At 41.9% G+C, this 27,204-nt stretch overlaps 1 long non-coding RNA gene across 1 annotated transcript; it reads right to left on the reverse strand.

Moving 5' to 3' along the window:
* Positions 1-9,380: 9,380 nt before the first annotated feature.
* Positions 9,381-26,842, reverse strand: LOC138786504 (uncharacterized). Its single transcript, XR_011362218.1, has 3 exons — positions 26,732-26,842; positions 13,428-13,512; positions 9,381-9,563 (listed from the first exon to the last, which is right to left on the reverse strand). It is a non-coding gene; the product is annotated as an uncharacterized lncRNA (long non-coding RNA).
* Between the last annotated feature and the right edge of the window lie 362 nt (positions 26,843-27,204).

Here is a 27,204-nt window from a genome sequence, read left to right on the forward strand (position 1 = left end):
TTCAAAGCTTGAAAACGTGACATTTATTAGTCATGAAAAAGAAGCAAATGGAGTTGTATTGAGAAAGAACCCCTGAAGCTGCAAAAGTAAAAAAGTATACTCACCTGCTCTGATCCCAGTCCTCTCCGCTCTCCGCTTCATCCTGCTATGATGACATACCAACCCTACAGGAACTGTCTGCTCAGCCAATCACTGACCGCAGGTTGACTGGCTATACAGGCATCATTGGAAATAGGAAGAAGCAACGGACATCATAGACAGGTGAGTATGCTTTAGTTTTATTTTTGCAGCGCCCAGGGCTTTTTCTGAACAACAACAACAAAAAATTCAAACATGGCCAACTCTTATAACTTTTTTTTGTAAACTACAGAACGTCAGGTCTACCTAATTATTGGTATGCTAGATAGTAAGGGTCCATTTACACAGAAAGATTATCTGACAGATTATCTGCCAAAGATTTGAAGCCAAAGTCAGAAACAGACTATAAACAGCGAGCAGGTCATAAAGGAAAGCCTGAGGTTTCTCCTCTTTTCAAATCCATTCCTGGCTTTGGCTTCAAATCTTTGGCAGATAATCTGTCAGATAATCTTTATGTGTAAATGGGCCCTTAGATCTGTCATTTAGGAGTCTAGGAAAGCTGCAAAACTGTTAAACTCTTAATAAGTGATGGACTTTATGATGAAGAGTAACTCAATGCTTGAAACATGTCGGCATTAGGAAGCAGAAGTTGGCCTTGCTATGTGAATAAGCTGCTGTGCTGGACCTACCTTTTCTTTTTCCATGCTAGCTTTGGGGAGTGGTCTGGGCACTGGGACATTATACACAGCAAAGATAGAGGTGAGCTGGTTTTCTCTTTATCTTGTGTGAAAGCTGGGAAAGGACTAGCAGAAGCAGCAATCCAGAACACCAATGCTGCTAAGATGTCTGCTAAATTGTGACCCAAGAAACCAAGTCATGAATTACTTTATCCATAGAATCTGAGAAGAAATAGTCCACAAGCAACTGTATCCTGAAGATTTAAAGGGGCAGACATATAGATTGACAAGTCTCAAGGACAATGTGAAGGGTCAGTGACATCCAGCCAGCCAACCAAGCTCTCCTGGGGTTTGGTAATCCTTATAATCAGTGGTGCAGCTAGAAGCTCCTGCGCCATGTTGATATGTTGTGTAACAGGGACCTCTAGCTATTATGTGTCATTATAACAGATACTAAAGCCCAAGTGTGATTCCCTATACCAATTCTAATGAGTTTTTTTTTTTCGGATCTGTATATTTCTCAGTCCACCCCTGTAAGTGATGGCTTCTAGAGTAATAAGGTTGGGGAATTACTTACCTGCTAACCCCAGCTAAAGCCACCCAGAAGCACCCACAAAGCCTCTCAGGAGTGTTCCACCTCCTTATGGGTCCAGTTAAGGTAACTGAGGGGACAGTGCACCAAGCCATAGAAACATGTCGGCAGAAAAAGACCACCTGGTCCATTTAGTCCGCCCTTATATTATTTCCTTTCTTATTATCTTAGTATAGATAGATGTTTATCCCAGGCAGGTTTACATTCACTTACTATAGATTTACCAACCACATCTGCTGGAAGTTTGTTCCAAGCATCTACTACTCTTTCAGTAAAGTAATATTTTCTCACGTTGTTTCTGATCTTTCCCCCAATAACCTCTTACTGTGTCCTCGTTCTTCTGTTCAGTTTCTTATTAAAAACACTTCCCTCCTGACCCTGATTTAGTCATTTCATATATATATATATATATATATATATATATATATATATATATAAAGGTTTTGATCATGTCCCCATTTCCCTTCTTTCCTCCAGACTATACAGATTAGATCCTTAAGTCTTTCCTGATATGTTTTATGCCTGACACCCTCCACCATTTTTGTAGCCGTCTTTGGACCCGTTCTATTTTATCAATATCCTTTTGTAGGTGAGGTCTCCTGAACTGGACACAGTATTCCAGATGTGATGTCACCAGAGCTCTATACAGCATACTACTGAGTATACCTTTAGCTATACAGCCCAGCATGCGAATATATATATATATATATATATATATATATATATCCCAGCATACCATTATATTATACAGCCCAGCATACTATCATATATACAGCCCAGCATATCATTATATATACAGCCCAGCATACCATTATATATACAGCCTAGCATACCATTATATATACAGCCCAGCATAGTATCATATATACAGCCCAGCATACCATTATATATACAGCCCAGCATACCATTATATATACAGCCCAGCATACCAATATATATAGAGAGCCAAGCATAAGATTTGCTTTTCCCACCACCTAGTTGCACTGTCAGAAATCACTACCCCTAAATCCTTCTCTTCTGAAGTCTTTGCCAACACAGAACTGTCGATATGATACTCAGATAGAGGATCCCCCCCAAGTCCATTATTTTACATTTGAAAACATTAAAAAGCAATTTCCATTGTTTGGACCACTTATCTAGCAAAGTTAAATCATTTTCCATACTACTGACACCTCCAGGAATATCATCCCAAATTGCACACTTTTGTGTCGTCAGCAAACAGAAAAACTTTACCTTCCGAACCTTCTCCTATGTCACTATCCTTACCTACCAAACCTTCTCCTATGTCACTAACCTTACCAACAATCCTTCTCCTATGTCACTATCCTTACCTACCAAACCTTCTCCTATCTCACTATCCTTACCTACCAAACCTTATCTCCTATATCACTATCCTTACCTACCAAACCTTCTCCTATGTCACTATCCTTACCTTCCAAACCTTCTCCTATGTCACTGTCCTTACCTACCAAACCTTCTCCTATCTCACTATCCTTACCTACCAAACCTTATCTCCTATATCACTATCCTTACCTACCAAACCTTCTCCTATGTCACTATCCTTACCTTCCAAACCTTCTCCTATGTCACTGTCCTTACCTACCAAACCTTCTCCTATATCACTGTCCTTACCTACCAAACCTTCTCCTATGTCACTATCCTTACCTACCAAACCTTCTCCTATGTCACTATCCTTACCTACCAAACCTTATCTCCTATATCACTATCCTTACCTTCCAAACCTTCTCCTATGACACTGTCCTTACCTACCAAACCTTCTCCTATATCACTGTCCTTATCTACCAAACCTTCTCCTATGTCACTATCCTTACCTACCAAACCTTCTCCTGTCACTAACCTTACCTACCAACCCTTCTCCTATGTCACTAATGTTACCTACCAAACCTTCTCCTATGTCACTATCCTTACCTACCAAACCTTCTCCTATGTCACTATCCTTACCTACCAAACCTTCTCCTATCTCACTATCCTTACCTACCAAACCTTCTCCTATGTCACTATCCTTACCTTCCAAACCTTCTCCTATGTCACTGTCCTTACCTACCAAACCTTCTCCTATATCACTGTCCTTACCTACCAAACCTTCTCCTATGTCACTATCCTTACCTACCAAACCTTCTCCTATGTCACTATCCTTACCTACCAAACCTTATCTCCTATATCACTATCCTTACCTACCAAACCTTCTCCTATGTCACTATCCTTACCTTCCAAACCTTCTCCTATGTCACTATCCTTACCTACCAAACCTTCTCCTATGTCACTATCCTTATCTACCAAACCTTCTCCTATGTCACTATCCTTACCTACCAAACCTTCTCCTATGTCACTATCCTTACCTACCAAACCTTCTCCTATGTCACTAATGTTACCTACCAAACCTTCTCCTATGTCACTATCCTTACCTACCAAACCTTCTCCTATGTCACTATCCTTACCTACCAAACCTTCTCCTACATCACTATCCTTACCTACCAAACCTTCTCCTATGTCACTATCCTTACCTACCAAACCTTCTCCTATGTCACTATCCTTACCTACCAAACCTTCTCCTATGTCACTATCCTTACCTACCAAACCTTCTCCTATGTCACTATCCTTACCTACCAAACCTTCTCCTATGTCACTATCCTTACCAACTAATCCTTCTCCTATGTCACTTACAAACATATAAAAAACAACAGGACCCAAAACCAACCAGTGTAGTAGTTTATGTCATGTGGGCACAGCAGTCGTACCCCTAAGACCCCCTGCACAAGCATGCACATCCTTTTAACAGTCCTTAGATAACAATGAAAACAATGATGAGATGAGATGAGATGAAACAATCACTATGGATTCCAGCATTTCAGGAGTTGCACAAGGTGGGACAGGGGTGTAGATAAGGGGGGAGGGCAGTGACAGCAGTTGAAACCAGGCCCATCTGCCATTTATGAGGATACCAGTGGTCTGTCACCTATGGTCTGTCACCTATGCTATGGTAATTCCTGGTAGGGCAGCATAGCAGCACAATGGTTGGCAATGTGGCCTCGCAAATGTAAGTTTAAGTTTGCATTTCCCACATCCAAATACATCCTGATAGGTTAACTGAGTTCTACTGCTCATCGCCGAAGTATAGTAGGTGTGAGATAGAAGAATGATATAGCAAGTGCCACTGGGGACAGGGACTGATGGGAGTGATGACAACATCTGTAAAGCACTGCAGAATATGCTGCCACTATATAAGAACTGGAAATAAATAAAATGCCTAAGAGATGCCTGTCCATGTATATCAACAAGCAACAATGTACTGAAAATACACATGTAATCCATTATATTATGGTTAAATAAGAGATAATATCCTCTCCCACCGGAACATTTTTATTTATTTTTAGGTAAACTTAATTTAATAATAAAAAAAAATATTAAATATAATAAAAATATTTTTTGTTCATTTTATTGAAATGTTGGTTTCAATAAGTTAATGTGTGAAAACATAAAAACATGCACATACTTAGTATCCAAAAACAGAACAATTACTTTAACTCCATCTATTTAAAAAAAATTAAATTAAAAAAAAAATACATTTGTGTTTTTTTTTTTACTTTTAACCCTTTAGATGGGCTTCCTGCGATGATGCTTCTGGGATACGATCCTTTGCATTGGAAGCCCCTGCTAAGCCTGCATGGCTCCTGAGACTAGGATGTTGATATAACCTGACACAGAGTGCCGATCCAATGGATCAATGCAGTACTTAAAGGGTTACACAAAAATGGCCACTTTCTTCAAGAGACAGCCCCTCTCTTGTCTTCAGTTTAGGTGGGGTTATGTAACTCATTTCTATTGAAGTGAATGAGCTTAATAGCAAACCACACCTGAACTGGAGACAAGAGTCATGCTGTCTCTGTCAGAATGCGGCCATGTTTTTTTTAGCACTGGATAACCCCTTTAAAAGTGTACCTATCATTATAAAAAACTTTTGACTTGTCATATAGACATGTCAAAAGTTTTTATCGGTCTGGGTCTGAGTGCTTAGACCCATACCCATCGGGAGAGTGGGGAGAGGACTGCTAAAAAAAAAGTGTCAAGCTCCATAGGAGCCCATTATTAGTCTGACTCTATTTTTTTTATTGATAGCGGAGAGTGGACGCCCTGCAGCGCATCTTCTCCTGGCTGTATCTCCTGATCGGTACTGGTCTGAACACTCAGACCCGGACCACTCAAAACTTTTGACATGTTTCTATGACATGTCAAAAGTTTTTATATAAAGACAGGTACACTTTAAGGGATTGGTCATACTAAGGGGGCTACAAAAGTGTATAAAAATTTTTTTTAAATGTAAAACAAATTTATCCCATAAAAAAATTTAAATCATCTTCATTCCCCAAATAAAAAATGTAAACATAAAAAAAGAACTTATTTGGTATCACCGCATGCAGAATTGTATGATCTATTAATATATATAATGTTAATGATCACGTATAGTGAAACAGCAGAATGAAATTTTTTGGGTCACATCACATTGGAATTGAAATAAAAAGTGATCAGAAAATCCCATCTATACCAAACTGAAAAGTAAAACTACAGGTCATGGTGTAAAAGTTGAGCCCCCAAACAGCTTTGTAGGTTTCAAAATGTTTAGAAGTCAGAATATCAGAATATGCGATTTAAAGTAGTAAAATATAATAAAAACTTTACAAATAGGTATCACTGTAATTGTACTGACCAGAGGAATACTGATAACGCTTAAAGGGGTTATCCAGCGCTACAAAAACATGGCCACTTTTCCCCCTACTGTTGTTCCAGTTCAGGTGCGGTTTGCAATTAAGCTCCGTTCACTTCAATGGAACTGATTTTCAAAACCCCTTTAATTCTTACCACATGGTGAATAGCTTTCTCGCCCAAAATTGACAAAATTGCAGGTTTTTTTTTTTTTTTCTCAATTTCAGCACAACAATTTTTTTTTCATTGTCTCATTAAACTTTATGCAAAAATGTAGGGTATAATGACAAATTACAATTAATACCGCAAAGAACAAACCCCAACATGGCTCTGTAGAAGGAAAAAATGAAAGCGCTATGGCTAGAGATGAGCGAATCTCCAACGGCATCTGATTTCCGGTGGCTGCCATAGGCTGTATCCATGTTTTCCTGGACTCCCTAGGGGTCCATCCAATTTCTGCAGCCATCGGTTATCACACAAACAAAAGCATGCTGGAGATTCGCTCATCTCTAGTTATGGCTCTTAGAATCCGAAAAGGAAAAAATAAAAAATAAAAATTGATCCAGTCCTCAAGGAGTTAATGAGATTTCAATTCAAATATGTGAAAATATGAAAACTTATAAATATTCTATTGTATCCCAATAACTTTAAAGCTGTGTTATTATTGGTTACCAATGAACAATTACTTAACAAAAAAAAATGTTTTTACACTCAGCTCTCCCCAGTAACGTGTAATGCGCTCCAAAACAATAAAAAAGTACAGCTCATCCCATGAGAAATAAGGCCCCATACAAGTACATGAACAATAAAATAAAAAGTTATGGAATGTGGGAGGGCAACAGCAAGACTAAAGGACAAAAAATGTCGGGGTTCTCAGGGGGATTATGGTAAGTAACTAAGAGGGAGTATTATAATGGTATAAGGGGAAGCTTTGGGCCCTTTTTCCCGGATTGTCTTGCTAATTGGTCTTGTGTTTTATAAGGGGTTGTTTCTGAGAGGTTTCAGGGTATTACCCAATAGATCAGGCCAGGGCTTAGCTTGGTGTTTTCTTTTTTTTATCTTATTTTTATCATATAAGGGCTTGTTTTAAGTGAGTTATATATTTTTATTGTATTTATTAATCAATTAATTTAATAATTCTTTTAGAACCTGGAGCATGCTTGAGTCGATCCGAACCCGAGCTTTCGGCATTTGATTAGCGGTGGCTGCTGAACTTGGATAAAGCCCTCAGGCTATGTGGAAAACATGGATATAGTCATTGGCTGTATCCATGTTTTCCAGACAACCTAAGAGCTTTATCCAACTTCAGCAGCCCCCGCTAATCAAATGCCGATCATTCGGGTTTGGATGGACTTGAACCCGAGCCCCGTTCGCTCATCTCTAAATTCTTTATTTAAAAATGTCTTTGTATATCCCCAGATTTTGATACCTTTTTTATTTGCCCATTGATAGACCACTGTGAGGGTTTGTTTTTTGCAGGGCAGGGTGAATTTTTACTGACACTATTATGGATTACACATGACTTTTTGATTAATTTTTACTCAATTATTTTGGGAGGCGTGCAATTCTGGCACTGGGTGTATGTTTACACACCATGTGGGATAAATCATTTTGAGGCTATATTAAGACACCGTCAAATTACCAGTTTTATTGGATGTCTGTTATTTAACGGCAAATAACGGCCAATATTATACAAATAACGGTCGTTATTTGCTGTTAAATGATGGCCGTTCAATAAAAATGGCATTATTGTTTCTTTTTATTTGCAATTGATGGTGTTTCTCTTAAGTTTTACTTTTTGCACATTTAATCATTTGTACAATACACCGCAATACTTGTGTATTGCAGTATATTGGCTTTTTATCAATCTATTGCACCCAGCCTCTAAAGAGGAAGGGTAGGTCTCGGGGCCTTCACTAGGCAGCCACCATCCTAATTTAAAAATTAGAGACCATGATGATTGTTGCCAAGTTTTGAGCGGATCCGTCAAAATGTTCAGGTTCAGCAACTTTATCCGAACCCTCAGCATTTGATTCCCTGTAGCTGCAGAAGTTGGATGCCGCCCTAGGGTTGCAGATTGTGATGGTGGGTGTCAGCTGTAGTTTGCTGCGTTTTATGCGGGCTTTATCCTCACTGCCTGACATCCTGATGTACATGTAAACCAGGAAGGGGTTAAAATGTCCCAATTGTTGGAATGTATAGTCTTTAGTATTGATGTTATCCTTCATTTTCAAAAGTTACAGTAATTGAATTGAGTGAAATAACAGCAGAAAGTGGTTCATGACAACCAATGAGGTTGAGCTTTCGCTCTCTAACCTGTGTTGGATTTATCACCGTGCCCCTTTGGCTTCAGTCAGCTTCAGTAAGAGATTTCCGTTTCTCAGCAAAGCTGACACTGCTCCACCTGAAATCAATGAGGCTGTGATGTCGCGCCAGCTTCCTTCTCACGAGCCAAAGGGGCAGAAGCTCCAAAGCCTTTCGGTTCGGGAGATCAATAGAGGTCTCAGCCCACTGTTAACACATCCTGACGTGTCCGAATAACATACCAGAAGATGCTTCAAGAAAAGATCTTACATGTTTACTTTACTCAGACCATAATGCATTGTATGAAAACTATTTCGACTTTTGCTTTTATCTTGCTATACATCCACTCTTTATTATTATTATTATTATACCTCTTTTTAATTCCTCAAGACCGTGCTGTTTGAAGTAAGCAGTTTTTTGTTTCTAAAGTCCATAAATTGGGACAGTACTCTTTCTCATTGAAGAGACTTGGTGGTGTGTGGCAATGTTCTATGGGAAAAAATATGCAAATGAGCTCTTTGCTAGAAGGAAAAAAATACCCAGTAGAGATAAATGCAACTCGATCATGCTCGAGTCCGAACGATCACCATTTGAATATGGGAGGCTGTAGAAGTTGGATGCAGCCCTAGGGAGTCCTGGAAAACATGGATATAACCATAGGCCATAGGCTGTAGCCATGTTTTCCTGGACTCTCTAGGGCTTCATCCAACTTCTTCAGCCACCATTAATCAAATGCCGAACGTTCGGACTCGAGCATGCTCCAGTTGCGCTCATCTCTACTAGCTAAACTAAAAGGATGATAAAGCCCATAACTTTTTCCCTTGTGGTCATCTCATCTTGGCTTTGCGTATGTCATAATCGGGGCGCACACCTGAATATCCATCGGAATATATTTTGGTATGCCCTAGGATGTACGTCTTTGGCCTCTGTCCCGTCTTGGCATGGTAATAGAAGCAGTAGCCCTCATCTCTCATGAACTATAAGCAGTGCTCTCTTCTTGTCTCGCACTGAGTTAGGGGTGTAAATGTCCCTCCTCTCCGTGTCACATCTCCAGGTCTCAGAAGACACGGTGTAGAAGAGCAGCTTATTAACAAGCTCTCACAAGACAGTTATTTTTGGAGGAGTCTCCGAGGACCTGACCCTGAAGAGGGAAACTCATTTATTCCACAGCTCCACTGTCCTGCCATTTCCTGCAGAGAAAGGGGAAAAGTGAAAACACATGTTCTGAGGCGAGGTTTAGGAAACCCCGCACAAGACAGATGAGACCTCCTATCCCCGCTACATTAGTCAATGCCGGGATGGTTGCCAACCCAGGTGTTCCTGGCTCTGTCCAAATTTGCCAAGAACAATGCATATAGCAGCTGATGGTGCTGACAGAGCCCCTCGCTCATTTCCTGTGTCTTGGCATCTTAAGATCGCTTTCCCACCATTATCTACAATTTTCTAGAGGTTTAATGTTTACCTGATTTATTCGGACCCGGCAGTGATGGACCTCAGTCCGATGCTCAGCAACCAGGAGGAACATCTATCCGTAGATGATCAGGACAGGATGACGCAGTGCTGGATTATATCTAATATCCAGTGATTTTCTGAATGTAGAGGATCAGAAGATCCCAAAGAGCTGGATGTATCTAATGTGAAGTAATCTCCTAAACACTGATTCTTGGTGAGAAGGAGAGGATCCCACGGTACTGGCATATATCTAGTATCCAGTTATCTCCCGACTGTAGAGGATCAGGGCAGGATTATTTCTTATATCCAGTAATCTCCTGAATGTAGATGATCAGAAGATCCCACAGAGCTGGATGTATCTAATGTAAAGTAATCTCCTAAACGATGATTATTGGTGATCAGGAGAGGATCCCACAATACTGGCGTATATCTATTATCCAGTAATCTCCTGACTGTAGAGGATCAGGGCAGGATTATTTCTTATATCTAGTTATCCCTTGAATGTAGATGATCAGAAGATCCCACAGAGCTGGATGTATCTAATGTGAAGTAATCTCCTAAACCCTGATTCTTGGAGATCAGGAGAGGATTCCACGGTACTGGCATATATCTAGTATCCAGTTATCTCCCGACTGTGGAGGATCAGGGCAGGATTATTTCTTATATCCAGTAATCTCCTGAATGTATAGGATCAGGGCAGGATTATTTCTTATATCCAGTAATCCCCTGAATGTAGAGGATCAGGGCAGGATTATTTGTTATATCCAGTGATCTTCTGAATGTAGATGATCAGAAGATCCCACAGAGCTGCATGTAAAATGAAGTAATCACCTAAACCCTGACTGTTGGTGATCAGGAGAGGATCCCATTATGCTGGCTTATATCTAATATCCAGTGATCTTACTGTAGTTGATCAGGGCAGGATCACATAATGATGGATTATTTCTTATATCCAGTGGTCTCCTGATTGTAGACAATCAGGAGTGGATCCCACAGTGCTGGATTACATCTACTATCCAGTAATCTTCAGAGTCTTGGCTGTAGAGGATCAGAAGATCCCATGGAGCTGGTTGCATTTAAAGTGTCACTGTCATGAATTTTTATGCAGAAATCAATAGTCCATGCGATTTTAAGAAACTTTGTCATTGGGTTTATTAGCCGAAAAATGCATTTTTTATCATGAAAAAGCAGTTTGAAACTCTCTCCCCCCCTGTCTTCATTGTTCTCCTATGGAGAGAGCTAAATAAAAGACCAAAACAGGACAACAAAGAGTTAATCTACAAATACCTCACCCTCTATTTTCTCTGACAGTCACCACTGACCTCTCTGAGCTCTGATTACAGCTGTCACCCAGCTCCATGCCTGTAATCCTCCGTTATCTGCTTTCTGCTCCCGGCTAACTTCCTCCTTCCTCTTCCCCCCTCCCCTCTCCCTAGAACAGACTGGGTACGTCTGATGCAACAAGTCACAATTTCCTGATTTTTTGCAGTGGATGGAAAAGAGGAGGGAGGGGGGGGGGAACCTGGAAAAAGGCTTTTTAAATGCAGATAATGGCATATTTGGCTAATAAACCCAATTACAAAGTTTCTTAAAATCGCCTGGACTATTGATTTCTGCAAAAAATAAAATAAAATTGACAGTGACTCTTTAATATAAAGTAATCTTCAGTTCTGACTATAGGCAATCAGGATAGGATCACATAGTACTGGATTATAGCTAATATGTAGTGATCTCCTGACTGTAGATGAGGGATGGGGAACCTTCGTCCCTCCAGCTGTTGCAAAACTAAAAATCCCATCATGCTAAAGCTTTGGCTGATCATCCATGATGGGAATTGTAGTTTTGCAACAGCTGGAAGGCCAAAGGGTCCCTATCCCTGCTGTAGGTGATCAGAAGATCTCATGGAGCTGGTTGTATTCAATATAAAGGGATCTCCTGATCCCTGACTATAGATGATTAGGATAAGATCACATCTCCTGACTATAGATGATCAGAACAAGATCCCACAGTGTTGGATTATATCTAATATCTGGTGATCTTGTAGAGGATAAAGATTATATCCAATTGTGGAGATCTAGTGTTGTGAAAAAAAAAACCATACTTGGTCGCCCCCTTAGTTTGGTGTTATCCACACATTCTGTAATGCCTCCCTCTTGTGCCCCCTTGTCCTCTTCACAGAAACACAGGTAAGGAAACTGCAGCTCAATCTCCTCCTCTCCCCCAGACAATCAAAAGGGAATTTTGAAAAATTATGTATTTGTAGTTTTCAGTCTGGACACTAAGAGGGAGATTTAACAAACTGGTGTGAAGTAGAATTGTCTTAGTTGCCCCTAGCAACCAATCAGATTCCACCTTTCATTCCTCACAGATTCTTTGAAAATTGAAAGGTGGAATCTGATTGGTTGCTAGGGGCAATTAAGCCAAATCTATTTTACACCATGTTTGATAAACCTCCCCCTTAGACTCTGTACATATCTATTTCAAGCAGTGTCCTCCTTATTATTACAGACAGGAGTACAGTGAAAGGTGACACCAATATATAAGACAGGATCCTCACAATAGCTGAAGCTCAGAGCCCCATCCCACTCCAAAGTCACAGAGCATGCTTAGTAAACTATCCCATTATAATTTATAGGGCCATGGACAGTTTTTTTTTGTGCGGTCGTGCACAGATTGGCTGATGGAGAGTGAGGGGAGACTGGAGCCTCATACACAGCCGCGGCGCCGAGCAGGTAATGTATGCTCCGGGCCAGGGGTTGTGGGCTGCGGTGGGTTAAAGGGGCCGGGTCACATACTGGCAGCGGAATGAAAATTGAACTTTACACTACCAGGATTCGCAGCGGATTTAGCTGCAAACGTGCAGCATGAAATCCGCTGCGGATCTGGTACGTGTGAAGGCACCCTAAGTGTTATATAAAACAGCTGAGGTAAGATGGTTGGGAACTTGGCAAAATGCAGCTTGATTCTATATTCATACATAGTATGATAGTATTTTGGTCAGTAAATCATAACCAAAAACCTGGAAGGGTCGGAAACACAGAAAATGTGGCTCCACTCCTGTTTTCAGATAAAAATACTGAGCGAAGTACTCACCAAAATACTGTGGGACGGTACAGTCTTTAATAGTTGCAAACATAACTATTGCACTGCTGTCTGGGCTTTCTCTATCTCTCGGGTTAGTGGCCAAAGATGATCCAAGTAGAAATGGCCTTTAACACAAATTCTCCAAAATTGTTGCCGGCAGAGGTACTTGCTTCCCTCATGCACCATTACTGAAAATTCTTTGGCAGTGCAGCAGTCTGGATCCATCTCTCCGGGATCCTTCCACTTGGTAGTGTGGTATCTCAGGCTAAGAATTGTCTCTGGTCTAGGCTGGTATGACAGCTCACAGATGCAGTGCTTGTGGCAGGTAGCAGGCATATTGGAGGCCGTCCTCATCTCAGCAGCGGTAACTTAGGACGTTGAAGTGCAGTAGAAATGTAGTTGCCCCTAATAACCCCTGATATGAATGTTCCTAAGTTACTCATTTTAACATAATTACAATGAACATTAAAGCAGTATTTCAGTATTTTTAAAAGTTTGTAGTCTAGGGTTATACTCACCTACCCCATGTTCCCCCACAGGTCCCACTGCAGTTTCTGTTTCCACAACTTCCAGTCTTCTGCTGCTCCTGTATTCTTCCTGCTTCTGAAAAGAGAATAGAGAATTACCTGCCTTGATGGAAGTAAGAAGAAAAGAGGAGCAGTGGAGGACTAGACACAGAGGAAATGGGAGGGAACTTAGGGGAGGTAAGTATAGCTTTTTTTTCTTTTTCTTCTTCTATGGCCCTAGCAATGTATAACTATGTTAAGAACTGTACTATGCTGGACCAACAAAGCTATAGGTCCAAGGATAGCAACAACCTGAACTCATGCATACAGTAATAGTAAGGGCACCCAAATACACCAAGGTCTTCTTGGTCTGTCGTTATGGGAAGAAGCTGAGTTTCCCTTTAAGGTAAGCAGTCCACATAACAGCAATGGATCATACAAATTGTGGATGTATCACATGCAAGGTTGCAATATATACAAAGTTGTATGGAATCACCCAGTAATTTGTCATATGTATCTATGTGATATACAGCATCCCTTAAATGAGTCCACAGAGAACTAAAGTTTGCGTGTTTAACCACTTGGTTGCCAGAAGACTGCGCTGACAGGCAGCAGCCCCACACTATGGAGGGAACCCTTCTATTTATAATGATGTTGGGTCTACAGAACGAGCGAGAGATTCTTTAGATTTAATAGAATCTTCACTATGAAGTCCTTGTGCTTGTTTTGGTATAGTGGTCTCCCCCTCCCCACCCTTGCTGTCACCTTGGCTCCTGTCTCACATACTCTAGATTCCCGGTATCTCAGTCCCCAGCGGCCCATTGTATTCCAGGCAGATGGAGCCCGTTCCACCGAGAATTTACAGTGTGACAGCAGTATAAATAGCCCGAAAAAAAAAAAAAAAAAGAATTATCCAGCTCTGGTATAGTTCTAGGGCCAAAATAAGGCATGTATAAGTAGGGATATTAAATGATATGCGTTCTTAGAACATATGCCTATGTGTGCAGGAACTCGAAATAATGTATGTTCTATATTTCCTGGTAATGTATGCAGACTCACACAATTCTGTAATCATATGTAATTTAACCTTTTCGGTGCCTATAATAGTAATAACCGTAGTCACAGATGTTGGAGTATTGAGTATTAATGGATATGTGGGGGATATAGTGGGGTCAGGAGCACTGGGAACAACCGCTAAACCCCAAAATACTATGTAACCAACGCATCTGTAACAGAACCCCAATACACAATGTAACTAATGCATCTGTAACAGGACCCCCTGAACCCCAATACACAGTGTAACCAATGCATCTATAACAGGACCCCCTGAACCCCAATACACAATGTAACCAATGCATCTGTAACAGGACCCCCTGAACCCCAATACATGATTTAACCAATGCATCTGTAACAGGACCCTCTGAACCCCAATACACAATGTAACCAATGCATCTGTAACAGGACCCCCTGAACCCTAATACACAATGTAACCAATGTATGTGTAACAGGACCCCCTGAACCCCAATACAAAATGCAACCAATGTATGTGTAACAGAACCCCCACCTACCATATAATACTGGTGTCTTGTTATGTGGCCAGGGAGCCACTTTTACTGCTATACCCCCTATAGCTACAAGTCTGGTAGAAGGCAGAAACAGAGCGGTGTATTTGACTAAATACCTGGGAAATGGACTTGAAGCTCCATTGGTTTTCAACAGCTCATTCACACAGATGTTAACACTCTTCAGTGGTAATGCATAGTTGAAGTTACATAGGTCAGACATTGCAATTTATCTTATTAGAACTGTATAGCATCTAGAAGACTTTGGTTCCCCTTTCCCTAAAAGATCATAAACCTTCTTAACCCTTTAAATAATCTGCCTGCAGTAACAAAGTGAATAGTGAGCAGGGAGGAGGGGTATGGAGCTGCAGTTTTTCTCTCTCTGTTTTTGTGAGGCTGCATGCTGTGAGAGGGGAGAAGGAGAAGCAGTTACATTAAAGTTTTGTGGGATGCCTGTAGTACTGACACCAAAGTAAAAGCAAGAAAAGTTTATATTAACTATGCATAAAAGCACAATGAGTTAAAGAAAAAATTTAACTACAGTTTAAAAAGTTGTAAGTGACCTTGAGACTATATCCTGTTGTGTACGGCCTTTGGCTGCTTTCCTCTTTAGTACTGGGTTATACTGAACTATAATGTTATACTATACTATAATGTGGCCCCAGAGGGTGCTGGCTGGCTGCAGAAGGGCAATAACCCCCAAAAAGCTGTCTACAGATGGGTAACCTCTCCTGAAGAGTTTTCTGGCTTGGCTTAAATCCCCAGTCATGTCCCAAGGCTTCTAATATGAGCCAAACACTAACTCAAGAGAACCTACCACCAAAAAGTGCCCTCAGAGGGCTGATCTACTTATTCTTCTTCCCAGAATTTCCTATGGAGCATAGATGGTCTACAAGTGACACTCTAGTACACATTCTAGGAGAAGTCACAGATTTGCGCCAAATTTTGCATAATTTTTAAACTTCCTTCTTGAGAAATTAGACAAAAACTACATCTCCTTGGAGACATTCTTCTAGTCTAGTCAATCTTCAAATAGTCATAGATCTAAAATATTGCAACATTTTACAGTTTATACTAAAGCTTTCTGTAAACTGCTTAGTAAATATAAAGACCTTCTGCAAGAGGAGCATTTGGTCACCATTCAGTTGTCATGGCCATCTTTGCACCCTTAAGGTCCTATTACATGGGCCGATCTGGAGGAGCAAGCGAGTGCTAACCGGCTCCTTGTTCCCCGCACCATTACACACGCCAACAGCGAGCGGGCAAGGGAGGGGGCACAGGGAGCCCATAGGTGATAGCAGTGGTCTACTGCCACCGCTCCTATTACACGGAGCAACAGCCAGCAGACCATCGCTATCGTTCTATTTTTTTTTCCAATATGTTGAATGACAAGGATCAGCTGACATTGTGCATGTGGGCTGATCGTTGCCTTTTAACAGGAGCTATTGCACCAAGCGATTATCATCCATAAATGCAGATAATCAGCCAAATACGGCCCTAGTGTAATAGGCTAGGGTCACACTAGGTAAAAATGACGGCCATTTTTCATAACAACGGCCCGTAATTATTGAAATAATGGACACCGTAATTTTGACATAGTGTGAACCTAGCCATATAGCCATTTTTTCATTTTTACGCGCTCATGTTTCCGTTGCACTCTTATAGTCCTTTTACACAGAGCGATAATTCGGCCAATCGATCGTTTCACGATTTTGAGGCAACAATTTTGTTTTTATAACGATCAGTGTTTAGGCGAAAAAATAAATCGTTGGAAAAAATCATTATTGCGAGCATTTTAAGATCGCTTAAGCCTATCGCACACATAGGGTGAATCTATGAAACACTGTTTAGACGAAACGATCTGCGAATTTTCTGTGAACGACCAACGGCGATTTGAGAACTTGTTTAAAGATCACGACGAACGATTTCTCGCTCATTGCTTGATTGTTCGCTGTGTTTACAGAAGGCGGTTATCGCTCAAATGCAATCGTTATTGCAAAAAATTCGAACGATAATCGCTTCGTCTAAATGCACCATAACTGCTGTACAGGCTCCTAACCTGTCCAGGTGATATATATATATATATATATATATATATATATATATATATATATATATATATATATATATCTTCCATAACTGTCCAGAGGTGGATCATGTTAAATCTTAAATGTTTCCCTCCTTTCCAATGTGCACGGGAGATTTTCCAGTGCATCCCAGCTATTTATATACAAACTCACTGCAGGAGGCCGGAAGATTCTTGTCTGGCACTGAACTGGTTAAGTCATGTCACATGGCACTCACTTTTCCTATAGGTCATAGAGGGCTGGGGAGAGAACTGCACCTTGTAGGGTGATTTATGGTCCTTGATTCCAAGCACATGTCTATGAGTGAGAGCTCCTTCCCATATCCCTATGTATGTCCTGAGTGTGTTCATGCTGTTAATGTCTGTGCCCTTACCTCTAAATCAGCCGAGCTGTCAGAGGGGCTGTGCTGCTGAAATGACCCCCGGCTCACATCTGCTCTGCATACCTCTTACCTCCCCCGCTTCTGATGGGCCTACAGCATCCTGCATACACCACTTTTACACAGACGCCCCAGAAAGAGGAAAAAATAAGGAAAAACTATGGAAACCTGTATAGGTGACTCGTGTAAGTCAAGTCGTGTATGTGTAACGCGAACCTGTCAGCAGGTTGCATATAAGGAGAGCCAGGCAAGCAGGGAACACTTTTTCCTTAGCATAGCTTAAAGGGGTTGTTCACTCAAAGAAAAATTATTTCAATTCAAGTGGTGCCAGAAAGTGCCAACAATTTGTAATTTACTTCTTTTATAAATTTTTGAGTCTTCAAGTACTTATCAGCTGCTGCATGTCTTGCAGGAAGTGGTGTATTCTTTCCAGTCTGACACAGTGCTCTCTGCTGCCACCTCTGTCCATGTCAGGAACTGTCCAGAGCAGTAGCAAATCCCTATAGAAAACCTCTCCTGCTATCTAGAGTGGAAAGAAATACCACTTCCTGAAGGACATACAGCAGCTGATAAGTACTGAAAGACTCAAAAAATTTTTTATAGAAGTAAACTACAAATCTTTGGCACTTTCTGGCACCAGTTGATTTGAAAGAAAAAAAAGGTGAACAATCCCTTTAAAATTATGTTTTGTCTGCATTTCAGAGTAACACTTACTGTAAGTCATGGTTATTTGGGAGCATACTGCTATTTCATAGCCTGTACTTAAAGTTCCCTTTAAGAAAGTTCTATTAGAGCATATCAGTATACCTGCCATAGAGGTAGGCCATGATATTTCCTTGGGTTCTGTGAGGAGAGGGAACTTTATTACTCCCCTTTCATTCTCTATGGGAGCCATCAGAGATAGCTGAGCCCTTTACTCCAGATCCACAGAGAATTAATGGAGCTGAGCACTGTACTCCGGCTCCATAGACAATGAATGGAGCTAAGCACTGTACTCCGACTCCATAGACAATGAACGGAGCTGAGCGCTGTACTCCGACTCCTCAGACAATGAATGGAGCTGAGCGCTGTACTCCGACTCCTCAGACAATGACTGGAGCTGAGCACTGTACTCCGACTCCTCAGACAATGAACGCAGCTGAGCACTGTACTCCGGCTCCATAGACAATGAATGGAGCTGAGCACTGTACTCCGACTCCATAGATAATGAACGGAGCTGAGCACTGTACTCCGACTCCTCAGACAATGAATGGAGCTGGGCGCTGTACTCCGACTCCTCAGACAATGAATGGAGCTGAGCACTGTACTCCGACTCCTCAGACAATGAACAGAGCTGAGCACTGTACTCCGACTCCATAGACAATGAACGGAGCTGAGCACTGTACTCCGACTCCATAGACAATGAACGGAGCTGAGCACTGTACTCCGACTCCTCAGACCATGAATGGAGCTGAGCACTGTACTCCGGCTCCATAGACAATGAACGGAGCTGAGCACTGTACTCCGACTTCTCAGACCATGAATGGAGCTGAGCACTGTACTCCGACTCCATAGACAATGAACGGAGCTGAGCACTGTACTCCGACTCCATAGACAATGAACGGAGCTGAGCACTGTACTCCGACTCCATAGACAATGAATGGAGCTGAGCACTGTACTCCGGCTCCATAGACAATGAACAGAGCTGAGCACTGTACTCCGGCTCCATAGACCATGAATGGAGCTGAGCACTGTACTCCGGCTCCATAGACAATGAATGGAGCTGAGCACTGTACTCCGGCTCCATAGACAATGAACAGAGCTGAGCACTGTACTCCGGCTCCATAGACCATGAATGGAGCAGAGCGCTGTACTCCGACTCCATAGACAATGAATGGAGCTGAGCACTGTACTCCGCCTTTATAGACAATGAACAGAGCTGAGCACTGTACTCCGGCTCCATAGACAATGAACGGAGCTGAGCACTGTAGTCCAACTCCATAGACAATGAATGCAGCTGAGCACTGTACTCTAACTGCATAGACAATGAATGGAGCTGAGCACTGTACTCTGCCTCCATAGACAATGAACGGAGCTGAGCACTGTACTCCGGCTCCACAGACAATGAACGGAGCTGAGCACTGTACTCCGGCTCCATAGACAATGAACGGAGCTGAGCACTGTACTCCGACTCCATAGACAATTAATGGAGAGGTGGTACATGTGCTGTTCTGTTCAGAACAAACACCTAGTTTCCTGTTCCTTTGCAGATCTATGTGTTCTGATCCAACAGCCGTACTCTCTTCTAGCTTTTATTGTCTTTTACCTTCTGTACCTGACTAATCGTTGTGGTGCCCACAGCCAACATCCCAGGCAATTAGTTGTTCAGCACCTGCACTGCAGAGTGAATGGGGCCAGAAGTGGTTGGCTGGGCTCACTATGTTGTGGTGGTGATGCATAGCTGCAGTGGCAGTAACCAGTCCCGGCATTAGGGCCTTGCACACAACAGAAATTACAAGGATAACTTGCTGCAGATTTTTCTCATCCGTTTTTCATCTGTTTGTGTGCATCAGTTTTGATCCATTTTTCTACTGACTTTCATTATAAAAAAGGACCAAAAAGGGATCAAAGCGAATGCGTTTTTTTTTAGCGCACACAAAAACATGTTTGACTGCTTTTTTGGGTATGCTACAAAGGATGTGTTTTAAATCCATTTTTTATAATGGAAGTCATTGGAAAACAGATCAAAACAGATGCACACAAATGCATCTGTTTTTTTATCTGTTTTTTTGCATATAACGGATGAAAAAAATTGACTGCAAAAATACAGTGTAATCCCCAACTAATTGTCCCGGGATGCTGGGGGTCCGCACCACGCTGATCAGTGATTGATGACCTATATCTTGGATAGCTCATCATGTTTTTCTCAGGAAACCAATTAATTTGCAGCAAAATTGTTTAATTGTTTTCCCACAAAAGGAAATTTTATTATTTTTTATTTCTTCTTTTTCCTCCTGACCTTCTAAGAGCTGTAAAAGTCTTATTTTTCCATAGAAGAAGAAAAAAAGTTGTACTTTTAATGTTGTGTTTCATTCTACCATAAAATATATTGTGAAACAATTTTTTTTTTTTATTTGTATGGTAAAACTGGAAAAAAAACTGGAAAAAAATAGTTTTTTTTATCATGTGGTTATAATGCACGTTAACTTTTTTCTGTGGGTCAGTAGGATTACAGTAATACACCTACTTTTTTTCACCTATGGAGCTGTGTGAGGGCTCAATGTTCCTGCAGTATTATTTAAGGTACATGGACATTTTTTATTCTTTCTGAATCCATATTTTTTGAGATGTAAGGTGACAAAAACTAGTTCTGGCATCGGGTGTTTGTTTTTTTTTGGAATTTTTAATATGTGGTTGCTTGTATAGTATACTGCAATACTAATATATTCCTGTTTGCTGTTATTTTCTGATCCCCCTTTAGACCCTGCCTCTGGAAGGGAATGGCACACTGCTTCTATCCACCTAGATTCTGTGGTTGCTGTGGACTGTGGCATCTAGGTGGTTCAGTGACTGGGACCAGAGTTATCTCTGATCATGGCTGCAGACAGTATAAAGTAGATTCAGCATCATACTCCCTTACCCAACAATTGATGCACAAGAAAAAATCCGATGGTCATAATAATTTTGTCTAACAACCGAAATACTCCCTTGTAGTTCTACTAAACTAAACCTAGATCACTATAGTTCCCTAGGATAAACTAAGTTTGGTACAGTATCATTGTCATGTGGCCATTTTACATGTAGTATGGTCATCTGTAACCAAGCACGGTCCAATTAGACAAAACAATTTTTAACAATTAAGATAAACGATTGCTAACCAGATCTACCTGAAATCGATCACCCTATTACACAGAACAATAGTGGTTAGTTACAATAGTCTCAGCAGATGAACGAACGATGTGAAATTATGGTCTGTTTACATGGAGCGATTTATCGAATTTTGAAGCAACAATTTAATTTTTATATCGATCGGCGTTTAGACGAAGAAATAAATCGTTTTAAAAAATTTTTCGATTTTGTGATTGTTTTAAGATCGCTTCTCCCACATTAGGATGAATCTGTGAAAGACTGTTTAGACGAAGCGATCTGAAAATTTTTAGTGAATGACCAACAACGATTTGAGAACTTGTTGAAAGATCACGATAAAAGATTTCTCGCACGTCGCTTGATTGTTCGCTGTCTTTACACGAGCCGATTATCGCTCAAATGCAAAACGTTAAAACGAAAATTTCACCCTGAACGATTGGAGAACGAATGTGGAATTACAGTGAACTATTAACAATGATTTTTGGTTCAGTTCATATGCGATCAACAACACGTGAATAATTTTTCGATCGATCATTGCCTGCATTCAGACAAAACGATAATCGTTAAAATTAGAATGATATAATGATTTTTTCCATGATAATCGTCCCGTGTAATAGGGCCCTTAGAGTATTATTAGACAGGGACTGATGTAAATGGATTCAGTCTATGTACACTGCTAAAGAATATGTTGGTGCCACGTAAGCAGCAGGAACCGAGTAAGGTCAAAAGCGTTTTCTGCACACCAGTATTTCACTGCCATGATGCTACATGATGTTACTGTAGATCCCAGAATACTTAGGTGATGTGTGTTTCTTTGGATTTTGTGACACCCAGGTAATCATCTTACTAACACCAAGGACGAGGAACTCATCGGAGGATCAGAAAACTGTGTACAAAGTGTTTACTAATTACAGAATCTGGGTCATGGGTCCCTTTGGACCGCAGACATCTGGCAGGCTCTAATTACACAGCCAACACATAGGAGAACGTGCCTATAGTAGATGCTTGTCCGGGCATCACATGTAACCCCTGCCTTTCCAAAAGGGCGAATTTCTTGCCCATTCTTCTTTAAAAGTGGCGAGACTGGTTATGACCTTATGCACTTAAAGGGGTAGTGCGGCGCTAAACATTTATTCACAAAATAACACACATTACAAGGTTATACAACTTTGTAATGTGTGTTATGTATGTGAACGGCCCCCTTCCCCGTGTTCCCCCCCACCCCGGAAGTGTGGTGCATTATACTCACCGCATTTGTGTCGACCACCGGACGCCATCTTGTGACAATGACGACATCTTCGGGAGGCCGGCCGAACCCTCATGCCGTCCCTCATGCCGTCCCCCCTCTGCCGCGTCATCAGCTGCTTGGGAAACATCCCAAGGATTGTGTATGTACTGTGTTACTGCGGAACGAAGAATCACGGAGAGCAGTGCAGTGTAGAGAGCAGTACAGTCGTGCCGGGATGTTGGAGGATGAAGTAGAGATATGAGAATACTTGAGAGAGAATACTTGTGCCCTAGCAACTTTGCTCTATCTGGATCAGTTCCTAGCTTGCTTTTTTGGATACTATCCTGCACTGTGACTCTCCTAGTCCTCGGCGTGGGTTGAGATGATCTCTGACTTGTCCTCTCCTGTGAAGGTTCTAACACTGCATATGGTTGTGTAGCGTTACTTGAAGAGAAACTGTTAGTTGTGTCTTGTCTTGCTTCCTCATCATACAGGAACGTGTCTAAGACTACGACTGGGAACCTTGCAGGGGGCCAGGGCCCAAAGGAACCACTGTAGGGAGTGTTCTAGCTTGCGTCATTCCCCTACAAAGTCCAATACAAAAAGAACACTACGATTCCACTACCCATGTGATTTTCTATCTACAGCCCCTGTACAGTGTGCGGTGAATGGGTGAAGAGTGTGTATACAAGAAGTAAAGAAGAAGGTGATAAGATAGAAGAAGAAGATGCTCTCATAGGTTCACAGATCCATGTGACACATAAGCAAACAATAACCCTTATCATACTTCAGCTGTGCAGCAACTAAGTGCAGAGACTTACAATAGCGACATCTAGTGGCGAAACTATCGCTTCTACATCACCACTTACGCACAATAAGTACAGGCTTTTGCGAAGGGTGTAACCGATTGCAACACCTGTGGTGGGACACCACATACGGGGAGCTGAAAACGTCCCAAGCCTTTTCTTCTCTGGTGTTGACTTTCCATGTCTCAGTACACGTCCGTATTCAATGACCAATAGCTTCACAATCATATGTGCTCCCCTTCATTTCAGAGGGTGTACTTCCAAGACATGGTAAGGGAAGAGAAGCCCTATAGTGTCTAACCAGAAAAATGAGGATATCTTCTCCCCTTTTGTAGATATAAGCCTAGCAACAAAAAAAATGGAGACTGGTGGGGGGTCCACCGAGCATTTGTGTGGCATTCAATCGGGCTGGCTTTGGAGACATTGAACCTGGCTAGTGCAATGAGTTACTATCCTCTGCAAGCAAAGCTGATTGATTCCGGGCTGTCCGGAGGAATTTAGGATCTGTGTGGAGCATAGGGTGGACAGCCGCTTGTGCTCGGGGGTGGGGGGGTGGACTCTGATAGCCTTTCACTCAACTGTTAAACACGGGACAACCCCTAAAGCTGAGTAAGGAGGGAGAAAAGTATGGAAAAGCTGAGTCTGTGAGAACTTGTGCCCCTCAGGCATCTGGCCAGGCCTATCGAAGCCATTGCTATCACACTTTATATATGTTTTGGATTGGCATCCCATTAGTGGAACGTGTCTTTTAAAGGTTTGTGTTCCCCATAGGTGGAAACTGTACTACTGCAAGGACCATACCAGACACAATCACAAGGACGACAAACACCATCTTGTATGAGGCTGGCTCTGAATACTTGTGCCCCCTTGTTATTAGCTAGTAAAAGTTTTGAGGAGTGCTGTGTAAGGGCCCAATTACATGGAGCGATAATCGGCCGAATCAGCCCCATTTGGTCGATTATCTCTCTATGTAATAAAGACAATGACCAGCCAATGAAATGATCATCGGCTGATCATTTCTTTAGGCCCAGACCTAAAATCATTGGCAAGTGACCGTGCATCTATTCGTGCAATAGCGATGTGCGGATGGGTGACGATTTACCAAACAGTTAATACTTCACCTGTCCACATTCCCGATGTTCTCCTATGCTCTGTATGTGTCCCGCCACCAAGTGCTGCAGCTTCAAAGTGGTCTCTGAGCTGACAGGCCACACGGCCAATCACTGGCTGGGACCACCATGGCCAATCAGCCTGTTAGCTCGGGCCGCTCTGAAGCTGCACTGCGCAGTGCTGGGCCCCATACAGAATGCAGGAGAAGACTAGGAACGTGGACAGGTTAAGTATTGTTTGGGCAAGGGCTGTATAGACATCGCTAACAATGGCCGTGCAGCCCTTGCTAAACGATTATCGGCTGTGTAATTTGCAGATCGGCACTTGTTTATACAATATTGATCAGGCCTTCATCAGTCTGTGTAATCGGACCCTAAATGTTTTCCCGGCAGCGCCTACATATTCGCCAACATATAAATAGCCAAAATATGACAATTTAAGCCCCACCCCCAAGGAGTGCTGGAGCGGCCCCTAAAATGGCCACTTTTCGGTGGGTTTCTGGAATTGTCCTTCCAAAATCAGGACTGTTGGCATTTATGCACCTATAGGGAGCCTCTTATTTTTGGTGAGAACCATACAATACTTTGGAACAATGATCACTTCATCTTCGCAGGACTGTGACTAGTTAACCGTACCCTATTAGGGAAGACAAATGAAGCATTAGAATACAGTAATACACTTAGTAGGAACCTATTTCTCTGCTTCTCCTAAAGCACAGGCCTAGTTTGCCTATATGGTAAAAACAGCCCGGCTCCCCTCGCAGGACCATACATCAGGGATATGTATTTATTTCCTATGCGGAGGTGACAGCAGTTCACACACAGCCAGCACAGCTCCATATTTCACTTGCACTAGTAGAGGAAGTGAATGTATTCACAGCTGACGGGCCAGCCATTCGTCAGCCACAATTAATGACCAGAGGCCCAGATAGTGGAATCTCAGGCATGCCTGTCCTCATTGTGTGCTATGGGGCTGTGTTATTCCAGGGTTAACCCCGTGATTGCTGGAGGCTCTAGCCCACGTGGATTGACAGATGGCAGCAGGTCGTAGAGATAAACGCCGCCAGCCTTAATGATTAACTCAATAAATTCCCGCAGACAGAGCCAATCTGTCACCGTGACCTGATACCCTGCAATTAGCAATAACTGTTAGTTCCAGTCCAATGCTCGCTGCTAACTCTACCCAATTACCTCCCAAATAAGTGACTTTCCTCCTCACATCCTAATAGTTACAGCAAATAAAAAGGTGATAAACAACCGAAACCCACCTAGTAAACACATCGCGTAAACTCGTATTTACTGCTCGACCCCGAGGCTGAATACGCCAGGATGAAGCAATGGTGTCCGCAGCTTATACTCCACCGCCGAAACCCTCTAGAGCCTACTGAATGATTAACCTGTCGATGGGACAAATCTCATTTCCATTAGAGCAATGTATGGCCCTATTATACACTGTAGTACTCAGGCACTGCTATGTGGGCATTGTAGGGCAGTATAATATGAAGACTGAAACCTAGTATTATTTAGGCACTGTTCACTGGTATTTAGTTATTATTGTTATCCCATTAACTTTATACATATAGAGATGCGTGAACCTCAGGTACGCTCTGGATAGTCTGAACCTGAACATGCGTCATTTGGTTACTGGCGGCTGAAGAAATTGGATGCAGCCCTAGGGCTGCCTGGAAAACATGGATACAGCCCTAGGCCATAGGCTGTATCCATGTTTTTGAGGACTCCCAAGCGCTGCATCCAACTTCTTCAGCCACCTGTATTCAAATGCTGCATGCTCAGGTTCAGACTAACCAGAGCGTACCTGAGGTTCACGCATCTCTATTTATATATTCTTTTTATCAAGGGGAACTAACAGTAGGTTAAATTGTGTACATGGGGCGCTAAGGATGAAGATATGTCTCTTACCCTTATCATCCGCACCGTTACCATACAGTTTTAATATAGTGATCTGTCCAGTAAGGCCGTTTGGAGAACTGCCGTGCCCCCAGAGTGCCGATCCGGGGTCGGGCACTGCTCCAAACAGCCTTATCGGACAGAGCACTACATTTAAACTGCATGGGAACGGTGCCGAGGATGACGGTAAAAGACATAACTTCCTCCTCAGCAGCCCGGACACAATAGGAATCTATCAGTGGGTTAGATTCTTCGTAACCTGCTGATTGTTCCCCTTTAAATTTTTGGGACTAAATGCCAAAAAATACACCATGTCGCTTATTTGAGCAAAAACGTCTATGGCCAGATGTTAGCTGTAAGTCAATGGATTTTTAGGAAATGCCATACATACCTGCCGTTTTTTCATGGCGTTTTATCTCCTTTCTGGTGGTTTTTTTTTGGTTCTTTGTCAGTTTATCCAAAACACAGCATGGTGAGACTGCTGGGTTTTTTTCTGTAAACAGTGGACTTTCTCTCTCATAGAGTTCAATGGAGTTTCTTCTGTTTGTTTCAAAAACACCACTCCTAGAAGCACACAAGAACGCCCAAAAAAAGTTATACATACCTAAAATCAAAAACACCAGAAAAAAAGCCAAAATATTCTTCATCAGTTTTTCTGGTGGCTTTTTGAAGGCCAGAAAAACGCCACACAAAAGCCACCCTTACTGATTTTTAGGGAAATAATCCTCATATTCCTAGTCACCTCCTTCTTAACTTAAAAGGGTATTCCAGGCAGGAACTTTTATATGAAATAGTGGTCAGACAGGTGGAAAATATAAATAATGTACTTACCCCCCTCCCTCTGCCACCATTCTCACAATCCCA

Source organism: Dendropsophus ebraccatus, chromosome 1, assembly GCF_027789765.1.
Source record: "Dendropsophus ebraccatus isolate aDenEbr1 chromosome 1, aDenEbr1.pat, whole genome shotgun sequence".
In the NCBI taxonomy this organism is placed as follows: domain Eukaryota; kingdom Metazoa; phylum Chordata; class Amphibia; order Anura; family Hylidae; genus Dendropsophus; species Dendropsophus ebraccatus.